The sequence below is a fragment of the Meleagris gallopavo genome, chromosome 3, assembly GCF_905368555.1.
Source record: "Meleagris gallopavo chromosome 3, MGAL_WU_HG_1.1, whole genome shotgun sequence".
NCBI lineage: Eukaryota > Metazoa > Chordata > Aves > Galliformes > Phasianidae > Meleagris > Meleagris gallopavo.
This window is the reverse complement of record NC_139406.1, coordinates 22,255,118-22,272,983: the sequence shown is the minus strand read 5'-3', so window position 1 is coordinate 22,272,983 and position 17,866 is coordinate 22,255,118. Positions and strand designations below refer to the sequence as shown.

The 17,866-nt window shown below is 39.2% G+C and overlaps 1 protein-coding gene across 1 annotated transcript in view; it reads left to right on the top strand.

Annotated features, from left to right (window-relative positions):
* Positions 1-17,866, top strand: part of FBXL7 (F-box and leucine rich repeat protein 7) — a 167,835-nt gene that overhangs the window by 54,547 nt on the left and 95,422 nt on the right. The window lies entirely within an intron of this gene.

The following is a 17,866-nucleotide window of genomic DNA, read 5'->3' as shown; positions in this document are numbered from 1 at the left end:
CCTCAGTTTGATGTTCAATTTTGATTATAGATTGTTGTAAATTGATGTTCAATTTTGATTATAAGAATACCTCAGTTTGATGTTCAAGTTTGATTATTTAGCTATGTCACAGAGGAGAAAATACACTACCAAGGGTGATGTTATGAAGTAATACTTCAGCATGCTCTGTAGGTTCTGCCAAACCAGATTGGCTTGTAGAAGTCAAATTTGCATCACTGTAAAAGGAATTGTATGGCTTTAAGTAACTTAGATTTCAAGTAATTAATTCAAATCTAGTTGGTCATGATTAAGGTCTTCATTTGTGCCAGTTGTGATTTATTGAAATATCTGAAAATAAAATGGAAAATTAATTTTGTTTGCTTTGAATTCTAAGTTATATATGGTGTGTACATATATAATAATATCTGTGTGTATGTATATATATATGCACATGTACAAATTTTTCTCCATTCTATAGGTATATACATAAAATATGTGCATAAGCTCTTTAGTCCTATGAGGCAAGAGATATTTTAGCAAATATCTCTTGTAGCAAAACCATTATACTATGTGAAATGAATGTTTTCCTTGACTGCCTTTAGCAGAAAACAGTTCTGAGACATTATTTTTGTTATGGTTTTTTCACAAAAATAGATTTTCATACTTAGCTAGCGTTGTATCATGTCAGGCAGCATGACTTGAAAAGTAGTCTTTTGAGTCTGCAAATTTCAAATATTTTTTTCCTTCCACTTTCGTGCTGCATATGTAGAACCATGGTGAGAAAATTGTTAACAGTATTGAATTGCCTTACTTTCCCCCCTTTTCCTCCCTGTTTTATTTTAGAGGCCAACTTAATTCTCCATCTAGGTAGACTTGATGAATGGAATTGTTCCAAGTCTTGCGAGTGAAAACAAGGCAGGAATAGACGAGAGGGTTGACTATCTGCCAAAGCAAACTTGAGTGGAATAGCTTAGACCATCCAGTGTTGCACTTTGTAACACCATGGGGCTTCTTAAAGGTATTTCCGTTCTCAGATATATGTGGTCCATCGGGTGTCACAAGAGGCAAGTACTTTTGTAATGAATGAATTCCACGTCCTGTAGCACTTAGATGGATTTCAGCCATCTTGGTAAGGAAGAAGGGACTGAGCTAGGCACAGCTATGCAGTTTGACACTACAGAACCTTTCATGTATTTAAAGTAAAAAATGCTACATAGGTGGCAACAACCACTGCTGGGTCTTAAGAAAAGCAAATGTAAATGAAGTTCTTTCACATTGGCCTTTAAGTGCCTTCCTTCAGTTTGCAAAGTGCTAAGATAAAATACACAACCTTCTCTTAAGATTGAATTTCACTACTTTGGATTTACTTTTAAAAAGCATCTTTGTAGATGATTTGAGGACTTATGAATGTGTCTTATTAGAAGTGTAATGATTAGAGTAAATTGAAGGGAAAATAAGAATGAACAGAAGTCCAGAAAGTTCAAGGCTACTGAAATACCTACATTTATTTAGCCTGTTAAATTAGGGAAGAGGGAACTCATGGATATTGAATACAGAAAAACATTGCAAAGGAGGAAGGATTAAGGTTTATTTGTGCTTGCTATGGATAAGAAAATTAGATCTGAAAGGGGGAATTGGACTTAATACTGGATCAAACTTTTTTTGTGCGTTGAACAAGGTTCTGGTAGGGTTAGGGGTCTCTGCTGGAGATGTGAAGGAAAGATTGGCATAGGTGTTTGTTAGACTTTTGCTCTTGTAGCTAATACTGCTGTGAAGTAGATGATGATGAAAGGGGGCTATTGCTGAGCTGTGCATCTCCACCTCTTTTCTGCCATCCTGTCAGGTTTGTTCACAAATGAACATTTTACTTACTGTACATTTTAGTTTACTTATTGCTATTTGTAACCTGTAAATTGAACATGAATCGTTGTTCATGAAGTAAATGTGTACTGATACTGTGGAGAGGCTCCATCTGGCTGTATGGAAGATAATATCCTTCTAGTTTATAAGAAAATTGTGGAATTTGTATTTAGAGAATACCTGTTCAAAGAGAACAGATTTGAATTGCTTCATAAATTAGAAAGTATCACTGACAGTGCAACTTCAAAGTAATTCTGAGGTGACTGAGATGCACTATAAAGGGACTCCAGGAAGCTTTCAGTACTTTTCATCTACTTGTTCTGTTGTTGGCTCCTTTTAGGCATTAAAACTATAGTAAAGTCTAGCAGAAGGATAAACAGAAGAATAATTTGGCTTCTACTCGAAAGACATGTAGGGTAAAATGGAACTTAGACATTCTTCTGTATGAAAATGTGTTTAGGGGAATTCATTGGAAGTATAATGCATGGTAAATTAATAAATTAGCAAATTATTTTGTGAGAGCAAATATGTGTTAATAATTGGGATCACTTTTCTATAGATACGAAGGTACCCTCCTAATCTCCAGTTGATAAATGAAACCAAAAGTCATCATTTCTTTTTCTATTAGATAAAAGTCTTTCCTTAAGCTGTAGGATGAGAGGATATTTGATGTAGGAAGACTAAGCAGAAGGTTGTCTGCAATGAGCCAGCAGTGTGCCCTTGTGGCTCGAAAAGCAAATGGTATCCTGGACTCCATCAGAAGAGGGGTGGCCAGCAGGGACAAGGAAGTGATTGTCCCCCTTTACTCTGCTCTTGTGAGGCCCCATCTGGAGTACTGCATCCAAGTGTGGAGCCCCCAGTACAAAAAAGACAGGGAGCTGTTGAAGAGGATCCAGAAGAGGACCATGAAGATGATCAGGAGGCTGGAGCACCTCTCTCCTATGAAGACAGGCTGAGGGAGCTGGACTCGTTCAGCCTGGAGAAAAGAAGGCTGCGGGGTGACCTCACTGCAGCTTTCAATACCTAAAGGGAGCCTAAGAGGGGAGGGGAATCAACTCTTTGAAAGGGTTGACAACTGCAGGACAAGGGGAAATGGTTTTAAGTTGAGGGAGGGGAGATTCAGTTGGATGTCAGGGGAAAATTCTTTACAGAGAGAGTGGTGAGGTCCTGGAACAGGCTGCCCAGAGAGGTTGTGGATGCCCTGTCCCTGGAGTTGTTCAAGACCAGATTGGATGGGGCTCTGGGCAGCCTGGTCTAGTATGAAATGAGGAGGTTGGTGGCTCTGCATGTGGCAGGGGGTTGAAGATTCATGATTCTTGAGGTCCCTTTCAACCCTGGCCATTCTGTGATTCTGTCTGTAGTTTCCTATAACTGTTCTCTTGGCCTGTTTTGGTGATTGCTGCTATTTTGCAGTCTTTTTTTTTTTTTTTTTAACATCATCTCATTTCTTAGTGAACTGCTAAGACTGTAGGCTTAAAATACTGGTCAGATGCAGAATCTCTCTCTCCCACTACCATCTCAGACATAACACATATACACGTTCACTCTGATGCTATATGCAAGTGACAATATGTGGATGTGGTATGTACTATTGATCTTTACCTAACTTTTTTTTTAGCCTTTTGCATTGCAGCAGGTGAACTGTTTCTCAGAAGGTTAAATAGTAAGAAGAATATTTTATAATTTTCTAAAGATTTTTACTGAAAGTTTATTGTTAATTTGTCTAGATGTGGAAATGCGAAGTACAATGGCTTTTGACAGAAGCATGTATCCTTGGCATACCTGATCCAAATTTTGAGTCACAAGCCCTTGAAAATTTGGTTTGGCTGTGTTTGATGAAAATTACTAGAGCTTAGCCTTTAAAACCTTAGGTGTCATTGTGAACATGACCTTAGGTGAGCTGAGCAAGAAATTACTTCCTAATTCTCCAGTTTTATCCTGCTATTGCTTGCAGAGGTGCTGTAGCTTGAAGTGAGAAAGAGGAGAAAGAAACTAAGGGTGAAACTGTGAGAAACAAAGAACACCCTCCACAGTCCACTCCCCAGACTTCCAAATTCTAGAAGCTAACAGACAGACACAGGATTAGGAAGTGTTCATCTGCTTTCTCTGAAAAGGCAGCTAGACATGTTTCTGAGAATGGAAAGAAAATGGGAATAAAAGGTGAAGTGATAAGATTCCTTTCCTGGTCAGGAAGAGTGGGATAGGATAGAAAAACCTCCAAAATCTATGGTGGGGATTCTTAGTGTCTGATGTTTATAAATGGCTTTGGAACCCACTGGCCAGCTCTGAATCAGTTTGCTGCACTTCATCATGGTATACGATGACTGCTGTTCTTGAATCCTCTGCTTGAACAGCAGAGGTTTGTGTGTTGAATCAGGGGGTGATCTACAGTTTTTGAAATAAGTGGGTTTTAATACAAAGCTGCAATGTAAAATTCTATTTTAGGTTGGATTAAACAATAGATTTAGAAGTTATATAACACAGCTTCAAATAACAGTCATGGCTTTGAACTTAAGCACTCAAAAATTAGAAAATTCTGTGAACTTACTTTTGTCATACCTTCATATTCTAACAGTCTGCATTGCGGAGCTTTCCTGCCTCCATTGGCATTGAGATTGCTATTGATCAAGTTCCTGCCTTATTGTATTTTTTGCAGTCATTTTAACTGTGGTACCAGTACTTCAGGTGTAATCCTCACAGTATGCTTTGGATAGAGTGCTATTTGCCGTTCTGATGTATGAAGAAAACAAATCAAAAGCAATTTTGACAAACGTTGAGTGCTCATGTAATAGACTCACAGGGCTTACTTTTCCAAAGAAAAGCACTTTGAAACACAGATCCACTGGCCTACATTTATCGTCATGTCTGGAAATCAGACTGTATGTTGGGCACCCAGAAAATGAGAAACTGGCTTCTGCGTCACTTGAGGATTGTTAAATGTCTAAAGATTTAACTCTAAGTTAAAATCATTTAAAAAATGTGTACTCACACTGTCCACATGTGCAGAGTGCTGTCCACAGCTCTATGGATTTTTTCAGGGATAGCTGGGCTCTTGGTCTTGTAATGAACAACAGCACAGTGGTAAACTCCTTTTGTGGATTTTGCTGTGAACGAAAGCCATTAATAAGCTCATTGCATGGTTCTCTTTGAGAAGTGTGCCTCATGCATGTCATGTGTGGACTTCACTCCTGAGTGAAGGAGAGCGGCAGAAAACAGTTTTGTCTTGTGAATAACTACTACCACACAGGAGAAAAGGAGACAAACTAATAGCACACTGACACTTGTTTTCTAATTCTCAAGTACTTGGCTTTATGACCTTGCTGTTATTTCTAAATGTAGAAAAGAAAAAGTCTGTGAGCCCAGTATTGCTTTCAGCTGAATAGCAGGGGTAAACCCACGCTTCTGGCATCTGAATTTGACTCTCAGCTTTTCTTCACGTGATTTCACATTGCCTGATTTCTGCAACAATTCTTGGTTTTCAGTGTTGTAAGATTAGATATTTGAAATAACTCTTAATATGTGTGTATGTATATATCTTGTCTTAAATGCTGCATCTAAAGATTTCTTTTTGCTACTTGTATCTCTGTGTCTCTAGTGTAAATCATGATCTCCTCACTGACCATGAGATGCTTGTGTGTGTAAATACATTCTTATGCTGTTGTGTGCAAACAGCAAAAAGTTTATGTAAGCTTCACGGCCATCTTCCCTTGCAGATTTAGCTATCATTCTCATAAACCTGGGATCCCATTTACTGTGATCTCTCTGAGTAAGAGAAGGGAAAGAGGTTGTAGTTTGTCTTTCTGCTGAATGGAGGCCAAGCAGTGACTAATGAATATAGCAGATGTTTCTACTTTCGAAAGCCTTTTTTTTTTTTTTTTGGAAAGAACTTTATTAATCAATCTATCCTTCCTCCCAGGAGATACTGGGACAGCAGTGTAGCTGAGATCTAACAATTCACTGCATAAGGGAAAAGAGTACTGATGTTGACTCTTGTTGTGTTGACAGTAAGATATGAATCTAACCTGCTCTTTTTGCTCAAACGCATCCAAGTGGAATTGTCTTTAAATCTTTCAGCTACTGTGCTACGTTGTGATGTCAGCCACATTGTAAGCAATTTGGGATGTAACGAGTCAAAAGCTTTTTACTTGCACTTGTGTGTAAATCCAGGGTAACTCCACTGATGTAACAGTGTTACTTCAGGTATTCATTCATCTTACTGTGAGATTGTAACATGACCTCTAGTTTTGATCAACAAACAACCTGTGTTTGATTTGGTTTGCCATTAGGATAGCAGGAATGTGGAGCTGGAAAGTTATAGCATGTTCCTTCTGCCCATTTTGTTGATGAGCTCTCAAAGGCATTCATCTGGAGCTAATTAAGTGAAGCATGAGAGGGGAGTGCTGTCTTGAAGTGTCATACTTCTAAATGCAAGAAACTTACGGGCAGCCTCAGTTCTGGAGTTGTTTTTTAGTGGACGTTCTCCTACCTTCTCTTCCTGGCAAGGAGGTAAAGCTAGCAGCTGTGAGAACCTTTGTGAGATAGTCAAATAGAGAATACAAATGGGGATGTCCTTAAATTTAAATTCTTTTCAATTCTTACCCAGGGATACCCCTCTCTGGGTGAAAGGAAGCTCCTCTCCTTGATACTGTGTCTTGCTGGGCTAGGTGAGTGTGTGGCAGCTTCTGTAGACAGAGCAGGATGCTCCTGCCTTTTCTTGATGTGTGCACACATTCCTCTAGTGCCCAACACCGAGCTCTTACTCCATACACTTCAGTTCCCTCATCCTGCACCTGAGAGGCAGGGATGCAAGGATATTTTGAGCACCACGTGCTGGCGGTCTGTGTGCATCAAGAATGTATGACCTTAAAAATTGATTTCCTTTGATCATACACTGTCTCATTGTGAAATACATGTAATTACAAGGGGCAAAGTCCAGAATGATGTAATCATCATGGCACCATTAATCAGTACAGCCAGTGTGCTTTTCCAGGTGGAAAATGGTGTGTATATACATAGAATATACAATAAGTTATGTACAAAATCAAACATCTAAATGAGCAACTTCATTTAAGGCATGCTTCCAGAAATAAAAAAAAAAACCTACTTGATAAGCAGGTAGTTGCATCATTTCTGCTGATTACTTGCAGATTTCTGCTGAGGCAAGAAGGCTTTACCAAGGCAGATTCACAAACCAGTTCTCTGTCTTGAGCCACCCAGTTAATGTGAGAACAGTATGCTTGGAAAGCTTTTATGTGCACATTACAGTCTAACTAGCTTGCTCCTTTTACCTATAAGGTTCAGAAAATTGTAAACTTACAGGTCAGTAACTTTTTAGTGCTGATTTTTCAGAGTCAGTAAATCCCGTGATGAGATGAATATAGGAATTAAATGCGGGACTGAGTTATGCTTAACTTTCTTTCAATCCACAAAATTTAAGCACCAGGCTTAAAGTACTGCTTTGGAGGGAAAAGCAGTTCTTTATGGGAAGCTAACTCAGATTTAGGCCATATAATCTTTCTGTATCTCTGTGAAGTGGTGTAAATTTCAAGTCAGTTGGAGAAAGCACTAGAAATTCATTTCTGAACGGCAAGTGTTGCTTTGCTTTTGTTACCAGAGATGTGTTTTCCTGTAGTAACAACCCTGTAATGATTTGTGTGTGCACAGACTACTGTCATACACACAGGCCAGAGCCCTTTCCAATGCACATCACTGTTCTGTGCTATGTGAGAGCTGCTTATCGAGTGGTGCTGGTGTGTGCCCTGCTCTGGTTGTGGGGGGCAGAGACAGTCCTTTAGTCTGATTCTGAGCAGGAGAGGGAAGAACAGGACAAAATCTGGCAAAACCCTTTCAGTCTATGGCCACAATGAGTAGAGGCATAATCAGTTAAATATCTGGTGACAAAGGATTGTGTGTGCACTTGGGCAGTAAAGGTGGAGTTGTTGTCTTTAAGCCTGCTTTATTCCTGAGCGTGGTGGCGCGTAGAGGTGGTCCAGCAGTAAGATTTAACTGTGTTGCTTCTTTATTCTTGTTCTTACTTTGCAGTGAGTGTTTAGATCTTTTGTGAAACGATGATTCTGAGCACCTCCAGTCCAATCTGGGCCTTATTTTATGAGCTAGTATATGTGTGGGGCACATAGCGATAACTATAAAGAGCTTTTGAGTTGCTGCTGCTCTTGTGTGGCTTTGGTTTGTTTTGTGTGACTTAAGCTAGGAAAAGAGGCTCTTGATACTGTATTAATATTTCACTTGTCTTCTTGTTAGATGCTTTCATGAGGTTGTAAGCATACTGCTAGACAAGAAGAAGCTTAAAGATGAGTTCTGAAATTGTTTAGCTGAGCTTGGAATATCCTTCTTGGAGCAAGATGGGGAAGGAAAAACTAGTGGAAAAAAGGCAGCAACTGGAGGGGGGAAAAAGCTGGATGGATTTTACAACCATAAATGGTAAAAGTAACCTTGCTCTGCTGCCAGCAAGCAGAACGATGGAATAAGGTTTTGATTTACAGGAACAGCTCAGCAAGGGCCTTGTAGAGTGCTTCATGCCTGCTATAAAAATGTGATTAGCTATAAAATGGGAGAGATTTAACAAGAGAATTTAAGCATCGGCAACAGTACTGTTTCATGCACATTGCGGATGCCTGCTTTTAGAGTTCTGGGAACACAGGCTAGTTAGAAAGCTTCATATTTTCCAAAGAGAGAATGTGGATTTTTTTTATTTATTCCTTGAATGTGTTATATCGTGTTTCCTTGCCCATTCATTGGGAGTTCCTTAAAAATTAAGCACCATTTATTCTTGTAATTATTTCTTCAGATTACTGTCTCCCAGGAGGTAGGCTTACAGTGAGTTGCGTGAGGACGCATGGGTAGGTATGAGGTGCTTTCCTTACATGCCAATATTCTGTTGTATTGTCATATCAGCTGAAACATCCCTCCCTACTTGTATATTACAGCTTTACCAGGAAGGTAAAGGTAAATTTATCAGCTGTAAATTCATGTGATCAGCTGACCACTAAAGCCAGTTGTAGAGTCTCTGCCCACTTGACAATCTGCAATGAAGGAGCTCTGTGCTTTTCTTCATAGAAAGCTTATGAGTAAATGACTTATGTCCAAATGATGCTGGCAGGCAAAAGAGAAGGAACGGTAGTATTTTTGGATGCCCCTTGTGGTTCCTTATGGGGACTCCACTAAGCATGGGGAGGGAGAAAGGGAATTTGTATTCATCTAAAAAGTGAACTATCACATTGATTTTGAACTGTTAGCTGTCCTTATTGAAAGTGGAGACCAGATGTTTCCTTTAATGCACTTACTACACTTATTCAAATGTAAGAGAAGAGGCTACAGTTGCATACCATTATATGGCCTGAACCAAAACTGAATTATCCATCACTCTTAAACCAAGTTAATCTGCCTTCATCTTGTGGTTTTTTTTTTTGTATCTCCTTAACATCTTTCCTCTTTCACGTAGTTTAGAAGCGACACATACCTGAGAACATGCAAGAGTCAGAGTTATTAATGCCAATTACTTTGTATTAAATTGAGAATCAACTCAAGCACAGTGTAGACACCAATGTAGTAGAATGTGTACGTGCCTATAAACCTGTAGCTATCTTAAGTTACCAATTTTGATTCTTTTTTAATCAAATGGAATTTTTCTTTGCTAGTAATAAAAAAAACAACCAAGATTAAAAAAAAAAAGTTTGTTTTTCTGTGCTTGTGTCAAAATTACGCAGCTGCACTACTGACTGTAATACACCATGCATAAATTTAAAATCACAGTATCCTTTAAGTGCCTATGGCTGAAAGCTGAGAAATACACTAATATTTTATACTTAAACGTGTATTTTGTGCAGCAGTGAATATGGATCTGCCAGTATTTCAGTACTGAAGTCTTAATTTTGCAGTATTGAACATCTGCACAGTGTTGGAACTGTGTTCCATATTGTTTGGAAGATACTATCCTCAAGAAATCAGGGATAAAAGCCAAGTCAAGGGTGTACAGTGTGTATGTGTACGTGTGTGTGTGAAAATTCTACATTTAATTTTGCCTTTTAATGGGGAACTGTCTTGAAAAGGATAGTCTTATTGTCCCAGTGAGTTGCACAAAGTGACTCTCGCTATCTGGTAGGTGTGTTATGCAACTGTGAATGTAATCATCTGTGTTCTTGTTCTGGTCTCTCATTTTCCAATTGCAATGTGTAAGTCTTTTCCCCAAAGTTAAGAAGTATATCTAGTTACTTCTACATTTTTTTATAGATGAGAAATGAAAAACTGCTAAGCGATTCAAAGCCTGACACCTGCACTTCGGATTTGTTATTGCTCTGTGTTAGCTTTGTTCACTTCAGTCCCCTGGACAAACACACAGCTTACTATAATAAAAGTTTTTTTTTTTCTGTATTACTCACAGTGTAGGGCCTGAAGATGGCTTGCCTCTGCAGTTTTTGTATCATCTCTGTGGTATCTTTGTAAGTAAATGGTTTCCCATTTCCCATGATTATCTTCATGTGAATGAACTGCAACTGCAATGAGTATTGGTGCTGACTCTTGCAGTGTGACCAATTAAGCCATGCTAGTGGTTTCTTAACTCTAGTGCAGAATTTTCTTTCCTGCTCAATAAGGAAGAAATTTTGCAGTAGTAATTATTATTTGACCAACTCTACGGTGGATGCTGACTTGCAGAAAAGGTGATTTTTGCTGACCGTTGTCTTACCAGATCTAAAGCATGACACTTACTCTAATCACTGATGTTAATGATGAACTGAGCTTGTCTTATCCTTTGCACCTTTACAGGTATTTTAACAAATATTTGGGGGCTACTTTTTCAACTGTATATCTTAAGTGTAATGTCCCAACTAATCTCTGTGGATGTAGAGATTCTCTCAGAGGAGAGAACTGCTTGTTCAGAAAATTTAGGATTATGCTACTAGTGATAGTGTAGATAACACTGGCTTTCCCTTGAACTGGGCAAAACAAATTAAGTAGATGTTTCTTACTTACACAGAAATATGTTCATGTTTGTTTTAGCAGTCCTTCTTAGGATTTAATTTGTGATGCTGTTTCACCTATGCAAGCACAAATCCTTGAATTTTTATGCTTTTGTTAAGTAACCTGCCACATAATAATATGAAATAAAGTAAGGGATGAAAATGGTATTTGTAAGCTTTTATTATGAATGCTCAAATGTCATGACTTTATCAGAGCAGTGGAAAATAATACTGCCACACTAAGATAACACAGCATAAATATCCCATGTTAGAGTTTAATTGTGCTCTTTTTTCATGAATTTGCCTCTCTTGTTTATTATCCATGTATGTAGCACTGTGGATTGAGTTTCTGCTTGGAACATAACTTGTTACACTATGAAGCAATATGCTGAAATTTAAAACATTTTTGAGTGATACAATATGCTTAATGTGTTATGTGAATTACTGAAGTGTATTAAGGTTGTAGATAGTTCTAATTCATCACTCCTCATTTTTCTTGGCAGTTAAAAGAGAAAATATTTGTTAAGAAAGGAAGAGGGCTCGGTGCTTCCTTTCTCCTTCTTATCTGACAAAGAAAAGACTCCACAGCAGTGGAATCTTGAATAGTTGCAACATCTTATTTGAGAAACTAAGCCTATTGAGAGAAGCTGAACCTTATTCATAATTACCATAAAATCTAACCCAGGATATTCAGCTGTGTTGCTCCAATTCAGTTCTTAATTTCCCCCATTATTGGTTGCATACTGTATTGTATCATAGCTTTGATGTTCCTGTGTATTCTCATTTTGATGCCATCAGAATCTGAGGAAAGTGAAGATGGCATTACGTTTTTTTAATTATTTTTGATTTTTTTACTTTTAAGAATTGAACCCTTACAGGGTCCCACTGGTAAATAGCAGTGAGTCAGTGCCTTGCTTACAGCTGAAGAACCAACTCTTCTTCAGACTGTGATCTCTACTTTCCTGCATGAATTTGTAAGGAAGTAGAAAAGGCACTGGTTGCAACTGGCTTTCAGGTGCAGGACTCTTGGTTTATTGTGAAGTATAGAATTGCTGTTAGGTTTAATCAAACCTGGCCAATAATCAGCAGTTGTGCAGGAGTGTGCCATTGTATGGCTTTGTCACAAGGTGGATAATAGTCCATCAGCACTCCAGAAAGATGTTTCTTTGCTAGTGTGTGTATGAGTGTGCCGCTGTGGTGGTACCATAGAACATATGGCAGGATGCCCACTGGCAAACCTGCTGTGTGTTTTGAGTTCAGGGAAAGCAAAGGAGTGATGATCATCTTCAGGACTCAGCAATATGAAGCTGACGAAGATGGCTCTAGTTCGGCTGAGCTCCAAAACTCTACAGAATATATGTTAAAATACAGAGTGGAAGTAACTCTTTTAAAATTCTCCCAGAGTCCAGCTTTTATCCTAACTCATCTGGGAAGCATCCTCTAGCTAGTAACTTGTTGCAGTTAATTCCACTGGACCTTGCATAGGGTACTGGGATGGGGAAGACTGTTACTAACGGTGTAAAAACTATTGATTGGTTCCATGTGTTGGATTTCCTTCTTCTTTTCGTTCACATCGCCACCAAGCACACTCTTGCCTTCAGGTATCTAGTCTTGGCTCAAAGAGAATGCAATGTTCTTTTCTCTGTCTTCATGTCTTTGCCCATGTCTTTCTTTCCCTTGGAACTCAGATGCCTACAGTACTTAGTTGTATCCTTTTGGATCTCTAATGCTCCAAACTTTATTCTCATCTGCATTCCATTTTATACCCACAGAAATTAATTTAATTTCCTGTGCATACCTATGTCCTCCCCCCAATCTATAGCTTTGTGCTGTTTCTCATTATCCTTTACTGTGAGGTTTTGTGAACGTTTTCAAAGTTGAGGGGGCTTAATCCCCGTAAGTATTACTCCTCTCCCTCCTCTCACAAAAGTACAACCCTTCTTTATCAGACATTTAAACAGTTGTCTTTGATTGTTAGATCACAATTAATTTGTTCCTGCTGTATGGGAATTAGTGAAGCTAGTCAAAGCCAGACGTCACAGTGAAAGGACAATTGTAGTGTTACCTATGGCAGTTTTGTGGGATTATGTGAGGTACCTCTGGGGAAAGCTGTTTTCTCACTAGTGCAGATTCTATAGGATAAGATTTGTCTCTTAATTTTCATAGTAGTAAGGCATCTTTCACAAACTCATACCGCTTCCATGGCCACTGTAGCAAGTCTGTAGCTACTATTTTGGCTAAAGCCATGTATAGAATTGTAATTTGCTTGGGAATAGTAACTCTTGAGTTGTTGTCAACTCCAGTTGCACGATGCTCTTGTGACAGCATCCTTCATGAAACCTGTGCTTACTGTTTTAGCCTGAAATCTTGTAGGAAAGCAAAATCCTATATACAAAATATAATCTTACAAAGATTATACTGCACTTGTTAGTGCATAGACATTACTCTTCCTACTGTTAACCTAAAATAATGTATACTCATGTTCTGTAACAACTGTAGTAATCAGGAAAAAGCAGATAAAACAGTAGAAGACTTGTTGATGATAGTGTTCCCCATGAGCTGACAGGAAAAATAATCTATTGCATTTTGTTACTGCATTTTTGTAAGTCCCTGTCAATTATGGTAGTTAAGAGTCTTAAGTTGTTATCTCTAGGACTTGAACACAAGGGCTCAGTCCACCAGCTTGCCATGATGATTTCTAATGAAGGAATCATTTAATTCTCTTTCCCTTGGTTACTCTTAGAAGTAACAGTCCTGTCCATCCTGTTTTTTATCTGTCTGAACACACTGAGTTGTACATGGAATATCTAAAAATGTTTTTGTGAAAATGGGATTATGCTCTTGGCTGTCATCGAGTTGAAAAGGGGGTATGACTGTATACAAGGGTAGATAGTGATAGGTCAAGGGGGAATGGTTTTAAACTGAGACGGGAGGTTTAGGTTAGATATTAGGAGGAAGTTTTTCACACAGAGGGTGGTGACATACTGGAACAGGTTGCCCAAGGAGGTTGTGGATGCCCCATCCCTGGAGGCATTCAAGGCCAGGCTGGATGTGGCTCTGGGCAGCCTGGTCTGGTGGTTGGCGACCCTGCACATAGCAGGGGGTTGAAACTAGATGATCATTGTGGTCCTTTTCAACCCAGGCCATTCTATGATTTATGATTTCTGGTTATGTAGGCTGTTGCATGAATTTGTTTCAATGTCCCTCAGTTCAGTTAGTTTAGGAAAATTTCAGTCATACCAATGGTTATAAAAGTAGCCATGATATTCTGGTGAAATGCTGAAGGATATGAGAGATCTATTTCTTCTAATCTCCTGACAATTTTCTTGGAGAGCAGCGTGTACTCTGTTTTTCTCCTGATAGTAAGTGATCTGTATTTTATGGATCTGTGTGCTCAACCAAATGTGCGTCCATCCTTTGAACCTTTTCTCTGATACCTGTTGTCAGAGTTATTCAACCTTTTCAGTATGAAGACTGCCAGAATTCTTTCCAATTACTCTAATATGTGCATGCCCGTGTGCATGGGCACAGATCTGTGAACAGAGATTTGGCTTATTTAAGTAATTTTTGTCTGTATGGTTGCTGCCTGGTGGTATCGTAAGAATGGCTTTGATAGCAACAGAGGAGGAGAGCCTGCATAAAACCAACACTAGTCTTTTCATTTAGCAAAATTCAGCCTTTAAAAACTTTTAAAGCAAAGATGGTTCTTGCAGAAGCTAGCCTCTGATTTGTGATACTTAATAAATACAGTCTGAAAATTGCTGTAACTCAATAGATAAGATTTTGAAAGATGCTCATGCTCCCTTTCCAAGTGTTGTGTGAGTAAAGCTTTTCCTGTCCTAAGATTAGTGGAGCACAGCTGCGGTGCCAAAATGTGAACTGTATTAATGGTGCTTTTAGAAAAAGCATAAATGCTTTGAAGAACTACTTTCCTGTAAGTAGTTTACCCTCCTTGCAGATCGTTGTTTGGAAGTAAAGAACCAAAATCAACAAAAACCACCACCAAATCCCAAAAGAAGGAAAGAAAAATAACAACAACAACAAAAAACAGTTGAGAGCCTTGGTGATAATCAGAAGTTTCTCATTTGGCAATGTTTTCCTGTTTAGAAATTATTGCTTTCAGCTGTGAAAATAATAGTCTTGTCTTGCAAAGAAGAGGGAGGGAGGGAGGATGCACTTGAGTTATTTAAAACAAGTATCAGTTCTTTTTTTACAAATATAGAAGGATAATGACTCTTATTTTAAGATCACACAGGGATTCCATAAATACTCTTTGAGCTTGTGGATGAATTATTTCATTTAATCAGATCAGAGGAGCCCTGCTTGAAAATGGACTTTCGAATGTTAATGCTGCAGTTGTGCTGATGCCCTTTTTACACAGCCTCTACACAATGAAAATACCTTAAGGGCTTGTATATAAACAGAAGCCTCAAATAAAGTTCTTTTATTGGTGGCAATGACAATCTAGCCGCAGTAATTATCTCAGAGCTGACAGTGTTCAAATGCATTAAGGTTGGAAGACATCCCTAGTATCATCTAGTCCAACTGTCAGCCCATTCCCACTATGCCTACTAACCCATGTCCCTCAGTATCACATCTCCAAGTTTCTTCAACTCTTCCAGGAATGGAGATTCCACCACCTCCCAGGGCAGCCTGTTCCAATGCCTCATGCCTCACCACTCCTTCTGTGAAGAAATTTCTCCTAATATCCAAACTGAACCTTCCATGGCATAACTAAAGGCCATTCCCTCTCATCCTATCACTTTTACCTGGGAGAGGAGGCTGATGCCCACCTTGCCACAACCTGCTTTCAGGGAATTATGGAGAGTGATAAGATCTCCCCTGAGCCTCCATTCCTCCAGACGAAACAATCCTGGTTACCTCAGCTGCTCCCCTTAAGACTTGTGTTTCAGATGCTTCACCAGCTTTGCTGTCCTTCTCTGGACGCACTTCAGAGTCTCAGTGTCTTTAATGTCTTTTTTGTCATGTCTTTCTTTCTTACAAAGTACAGAGTTCCTCAAATATGAAATGTGGAAAAAGGATCTGTCCATTTGGAAAGAATCTAGGAATGTTTTCATGGTCTGAAGGGATGCAGTAAGGAAGGCTAAGGCTCTCTTGGAATTTAATCTTACAGAGGAGGTAAGGGATTACAAGAAAAGTGGTGCTTTTTTTTTTTTTGACATTTGATACTGTCTCCCACAACATCCTTGTTATGGAGCTTAGAACGTGTGGGATAGATGAGTGGGCACTGAGGTGGATTGAGAGCTGACTGTCTGGCAGAGCTCAGAGGGTTGTCACGAGCAGTGCAGAGTCTGGGGGTTGGTGCTGAGTCTTGTTCAACGTCTTCATCAGTGACCTAGATGAAGGGATAGAGCCCACCCTCAGCAAGTTTGCTGATGATACAAAGCTGGGAGGAGTGGCTGATGCACTGGAAGGTCGTGCTGAGAGTTGAGCAGGGAGAAACCTGATGAAGTTTAACAAGAGCAAGTGTAAAATTTTGCACCTGGGGAGGAATAAGCGCGTGAATCAGTACAGGTTAGAGGCTGACCTGCTGGAGAGAAGCTCTGCAGAAAAGGACCTGGGTGTTCTGGTGGACAACAGGTTGGCCATGAGCCAGCAGTGTCCTTGTGGCCTGGGGCTCATTAAAAAGAGGGGCAGTTACCTCTCTAGTCCTGCTGACTCCATTATTTCTGAAAAAATAAATAGTTCAGATAGATTTGGTCATGTCTCCCCTCCCTTGAAAATCAGCTTAGTGTTTATTTGTTGTACCTCTTCTTCGTGACAAGAGCAACTGATGTTCAGGCTTTTCTTTTTTTCTTTTTTTTCTTTCTTTTTTTTTTTTTTTTTTACCAAGTACAACCCAATATTTTACAGAGAGAAAATATTCAGTGAATGTGCAGCATGGCTACCTGATCAGCAGAGCTTCCAGCTGGTACGTTGCTCTTTCTGACTGTTCAAGCATCATCAGAAGAGGAAAACAAACTTTTCTATACGGTGTAGGAGACTATAGGGGATGTTTCAGGGAGTGCCACCCAGGGACTGTTTCAGGCATCTGTGTGGGTTTTTTCTGTTTTCAAGAGCAAAGGTCAGAATACCATTTGCCTGGTTTCTTCAAATTCCCCTCATCCTTTTCAGTAATGTGAACATCATGAATGTTACTGGAATTGTTGGAAGAAGAAATAAAAATAACAATAAAAATGATGTCAACAACAAAAACCCACAGTGTAACACAGCAGTTCAGCCCAGCACTTAAATACGAATCACCAGATAAACAGTAGATGGATGAGAATGAAAAGCTGCGTCATCCTAAAGGCTAACTGTGCAGCTTGCTTTAATGAAAAAATAATCCTGTAGGGGGATTCAAATTGAATGTGTATATTAACATTATAGCTTTCTCCTTGACTAGGACTGTATTTCTGGGTATTACTGTATGGGTATTTCTGTATATACTGTATTCCAATTATGTAAAATTTAAGGAAGGATCATTAGGTCTCTTGGAGTATCCTTCTTCCTACCTTCCTATATCTTTGGGTGATGCAGCATATCATCAAGCCTGCATTTTACTCACTAATCAGTGTTATTTGGAAAGCGGTAACAATTCTGCTTTTGTTTACTGAGAATTGTTACAGAAAGCAGACTTTCTGGTTTGTGGAGACTGATCTATTGCAGACAGTGAGAGCACCGCTAGGGCTTCTTAAGTGCCTTCTGTGAAAGCCTTGCAACTGTATTGGAAAGAATGAATGTGCTTTTTCAGTGTTGATATAGACACAAGTAAACTATTCTAAATTTGTGTCGCCATCCGTCCCCCCCAGGTTGTGGGAGAGATTTGTTACCGAGTTCTTCCCAATCCAAGGAGGAATGGATTTGCCAAGGGTACCTGAAGGCAGGAGGTATTTTGCTAAAGCCAGAAGAAGATGCGAAGGAAGACTGCATATCTGACATTGTTCAATAGATGTGGGATTTCAAGGAGATGGGACACTTGTGAACTAATCAGGACTGAAGGCTGGAATTTCCGTCATGTCTTAAAGTGGCCCCAGGGAGGATAGTGT